This window comes from Nycticebus coucang, chromosome X, assembly GCF_027406575.1.
Source record: "Nycticebus coucang isolate mNycCou1 chromosome X, mNycCou1.pri, whole genome shotgun sequence".
NCBI lineage: Eukaryota > Metazoa > Chordata > Mammalia > Primates > Lorisidae > Nycticebus > Nycticebus coucang.
In genome coordinates, this window is record NC_069804.1 from 130,648,134 (window position 1) to 130,653,515 (window position 5,382).

A 5,382-nucleotide genomic window follows, 5' to 3' on the forward strand; every position below is an offset into this window, starting at 1 on the left:
CAATGGTTCTTAAATTGTAGTTCCTAGACTAGAAGCATCAGCTTCACCTGAGAACTTCTAACCTACCAAATCAGAAACTCTGGGGTGGGGTGCAGAAATCTGTGTTTTAAGAAGCCCTCCCATGGGTTCTGATGCACTCTGAGGTTTCTATACCTGCTATTCTTTCATTCTTCCTCTTATCACTTAGAAAACAGCCAAGACAAAGTAAGATACTTCCTGCGGATTTGTTCTGGCTTCAATAGTCAACAACACCTTGCCCCTTCCCCACATTAAAAGGGATTCCTTTGTCAAACAGATCATTCATTCTCTTCTTTGATATATTCAGTTTAGGATGAAAAGCTTTACCTGAGATATGTAAAGATTAGCCTTTAACTAGCATATTCACTCCAACAGCTTGCCCCACCAAGTCCTTGCAAAACAGGAGGATTGCCTAAGGCCAGGAGTTCAAAGCTGAAACTTCTTAAAGGTACCAGACATATTTACCTTTGAACAATAAGCATATTTTAACACACCTAGGTTTGGAAGGATGGCTACCTAGTGAGTTCGTCATAATTCTTTTTTTTTTTTTTTTTTTTTTTTTTTTTGGCCAGGGCTGGGTTTGAACTCACCACCTCCGGCATATGGGACCGGCGCCCTACTCCTTGAGCCACAGGTGCCACCTGAGTCCGTCATAATTCTATCAATCAATTAGCTAACAATATCCCCTGAGTGCCTGTTTAGTGAAAAGCACTGTGCCCCATGCTATGAGCTTCCATAGAAGAACATGATGTGGGCCTTTCTGCAGTCTGCAATGTTTTCAGTGTCACTTAAAGGTGATAGCTATTCTATCCAAAACCATCCAACAACACAAAACACTGATTAGAAAGTTCCAAAAGAATGCTACTAAATAATTTGTATCTAGACTAGAAAAACAGATCACTGAAAGAATATTGAGTTGAGAAGCAGAAAACATGGGCTTTAGTTCTCTCTCCGCTAGTTAATAGCCCTGTGACTTTGGGCACGTCACAACCCCTATGGGTTTTAGTTTTTAGACTGTAAATGAAGGGTGACAATACCATACATGGCCAAAGGGAGGAATGGAAAAATAATCTTGTAGTCTAAAACCTATGGTTCTAGGAAGCCCCCAAACTGGAATCTGAAGGTGCAAGCAGCAGTGCAATTTACCAGGGTCCTACAGAGTACATGCTCCAACCCAGGTTGACCGAGCCTTCTAATTTTTCTAAAGAAACTGGAAACAAATATTTTATGTGAAATTTGTCTGTGTAAATGTTTTTGCAGGTAATTCTATTATTTTTTAAATTAGGCCAAACCAAATGTTCTGTGAGGCAGCTGTGGCTTGTTACTTTGTTTTGTTTGTTTGTTTGTTTTGTTCTGCTTTGTATTTTTGTTTGTTTTTTGAGACAGAGTCTCACTTTGTCATCCTCTCACTTTGTCATCCTTGGTAAAGTGCTATGGTGTCACAGCTCACAGCAACCTCAAACTCTTGGGCTTAAGCAATTCTCTTGCTTCAGCCTCCCAAGTAGCTGGGAGTATAGGCACCCACCACAAAGCCTGGCTATTTTTTTGTTGTAGTTGTCATCGTCATTTAGCAGGCCCTGGGCCGGGTTCGACCCAGTGTATATGGCTGGCACCCTAACCACTGAGCTATGGGCACCGAACCAATGTTTTGCTTTGTTTATGAGACAAAGTATCATCCTGTTGCTCTCAGTAGAGTGCTATGATGTCATAACTTACAGCAACCTCAAACTCTTGAGCTCAAGCAATTCTCCTGCCTCAGCCTCCAAAGTAGCTGGGACTACAGGCGCCTGCCACAACACCCGGCTATTTTTTAGAGACGGGCCTCGGTCTTGCTCAGGCTGGTCTCAAACTCCTGAGCTCAAGAAATCCTCCTGCCACAACCTCACAGAGTGCTAGGATTATAGGTGTGAGTCACCGTTCCCAGGTTAATTGGTAACCTGCAGATAAGACAGAAGCCACATAAGTCTTCATAGGAAAGGTGAAGACTGTGATGATTTCTGCAGAGGTGGAAAGGAAATGGCAGCATCAATTCAATCATTAAGATGCCTCATCTCAAACTGAGTCAATATTTTTCTCCAAGCCTTTGTTTAGTATTTCACAGGCATGGCTGCAGTCAATTATGGACTGGTTGGATCCCTCCTCCTTAAAGCTTTCCCTGACCACCTCAACCCCAAGTGCTCTCTCCCTCCTTTGAGTTCTCATAGTAATTATTTTCCTTGCAATTCATTTGGCAATTAATCATACAGTGCCTTGTGGCATCTTTTCTTTTGTGGTTTTGAACTGCTATTTGAACATGTTATAATTATTTAAGTTTCCACATGTTTGCATCTTCTGAGTTAGTAAGTTCTTTGGGGACCAAGGCCAGCCAGATCTTTTTCTCCCACAGTGCCCGGCACAGAGTAGAAGCTTGATCTGTTTTGGATTTAATTTCAAAGGAGAACAGTGGGGCAGGATAGTGTAACTAATGGTATCTCTGCTGATTTTCAGTCTCGTTCTTTCCAATACAGTGTATCCTCCTTATCATATGTCAGCTTGTACATTTCTATTTGACAACAATGGCTTCAAGAAAGTGAAAAGACAGCACAGAGAACAACAGAAAATATTCCCAAACACATATCTGACCGGGGATTTGTATCCAGAACATAGAAAGAACTACTACAATTCAATAATAAAAAGAGAAATAACCTAATTGTAAAATGGGCAAATAATTTGAATGGCCGTTTCTCCAGGAAGATGAAGTATGATCAATAAGCACATGAAAAGACGCTCAACTACATTAGCCATCAGGGAAATGCAAATCAAAAGTACAATGAGATACTGCTCTATGCGCTCTAGAATGGCTATAATAAAATAATAAAATAAAATAACAAATGTTGGTAAAGATGTCAAGAAATTAGAACCCTCATTCCCACCACTGAAGGGAATTTAAAATTTAAAAACAGTTTGGCAGTTCTTCTAACTGTTAAGCAAAGAGTTACCATATGATCCAGCAATTCTATTCCTGATATATACCTAAGAGAATTAAAAACATATCTCCACCCAAAAACTTGTAAATGAATGTCTGTAGTAGCATTATTCATAATAGCCCAAAGGTAGAAAGAATTCAGGTGTCAATCAGTGAATGGATAAACAAAATGCAGTGGCCAGGCATGGTGGCTCATGCCTGTAATCCTAGCACTCTGGGAGGCTGAGGTAGGTGGATCCCTTTGAGCTCAGGAGTTTGAGACCAGCCTGAGCCAGAGCAAGATCCTATCTCTAAAAATAGCCGGGTATGCGGCGGACACCTATAGTTCCAGCTATTTGGGAGGCTGAGGCAAGAGGCTCACTTGAGCCCAAGAGTTTGATATTGCTGTGAGCTGTGACAGCACAGCACTCTACCCAGGACAACAGAGTGAAACTCTGTCTCAAAAAACCCCAAAACAACAACAACAACAAAAACCAACAAAATGTGGTATATGCATATAATGGAATATTACTCAGCCATAGGAAGTAGCTTCCCGGACACGTTATAACATGGATGAACCTTAAAAACATTATGCTAAGGGAGAGAAGCTGGTCACAAAAGACCACCTGTCATAGGAATCCATTTATATAAAATGTGCAGAAGAGGCAAATCTGTAGAGACAGAAAGTAGGTTAGTGGTTACCTGGGGCTGGGGAAATAGTGAGAGAGCTGCCGGAATAGAAATGGCTGTCAGTGGGTACACGGTTCCTTTTGGGGGTGAGGAAGAGTTCTAAAATTGAATCATGGTGATGGTCACACAACTCTGTAAATATACTAAAAACCACCAAACTATACACTTTATATAGGTGAATTTTATGGTCTTGTGGTTTATAAATTATGTCTCAATAAAGCTGTTAAATGGGAAAAATAATAGCTAATACGTGTATATATACATGTGTATTATTATTTATATAGCACCTACCGTGTGCCAGAAATTCTTCTAAGTTTTCTGTATATATTAACTCACTTAATCCTCACAAACATCCTAGGAAGTAGGTAAGTACTTTTATCATCCCTATTTGACAGGTGGAGAAATAAAGGAACAGAAACATTCAGTGATTTGCCTGAGGTCGCACAGCTAGTAAATGGTAGTGTTGGGATTCAAATCCAAGCCATTTGGATCTAGAGCATTACGTTTTTCAGTAAAGTGCTATATTGCACTTGAATGGTCAACACTTGTTTCTCTGTTATTCTGCTGGAGCCGTGATAGAATCTCAGGCTTTGAAAGTGTCTTTTCTGGACAGACTTGGGCTACCTGTGATGTGACTGTGGGAAAACTGATTAACAAATAAAAGGGAAGAAGTAACAACAGAAGCAAGAGGAGTGGATTCCTAAACACTCTGGATCTCCAGTAATTTTGTCCACCCACCACAGGAAGAGTATGCACATTCTAACTAATATGAAAGACATTGTATCCAATGAGCTGTGATGAGGGTTGGGGGAAGTCCTTACAGAAAGGCTCTTACACCGATTCCACAGGCTACATTTGTTGCCTTCTGGAAGAGGGTATCCTGGTTTGAAGTGACCCATGTTATGAAATAGAGATAACTCACATGTTCTTCTGGATTCCCAGGAATAAATGGAGTTATCTGACTGCATCCCTTTAACTCCCACTCTTCAGAAGATAGTCGAGTGTTTTTTATTTTTCAAAAGCAAGTATTTAGTAAGCTAAAAGCAAAGATAAAAAAGAAAAAATATTTAGAGAGTGCTTATCATGTGCTAGGCTTTACATGACTGACTTATTTAATCCTTAAAACATATCCCCGTGAGGTAGATACTTCTTAATTCTCTCTGAAGTGGCCCATAAAGTGTTCCCACAGGACACAGAGTCTTAAAGGAGAGTAGGAATTTATGGATGAGATAAGAGCAGTAGGGGTATTTGAAGCAGAAGCAAAAGCATATGCATGAACTTGTGCAAAGGCTAGGTTTATCTGAGGAATGTTGAAAAGTTCAGTACAACTGGCATCTAGGGTATGTCGGGATTACGAAGTGGTAGGGAGAATGGGGGAAGCAGTAAAAATAATGAGACTGGAGTAGTAGGCTGGGTCATCAGAGAATGAAGGGCCTTCTGTATAGTGAAAAATTAATACAATGAGCTCTAACATGTCTCCTGTAAGATTTTACCCATTCTTACTTACCCCTGATTTTGAAGAAGGTCTCTTTCTTTCCTCTAAGCTTGGGAAATGAGTTTTGCTAACCAAAGATAAGAGTTCCTTGAAAACAGGAGGGTGTGAAAAGTGTGCTCCTCAGAAAGGACATGGGCCATGGCAAGAGAGTGGACTGTCGTGGGGAAAGCTCCTGGGAGGAAGACCCTCATATATGCAACTGAGGCTGGGACAGCCTCTAATCTAATCTAATCTA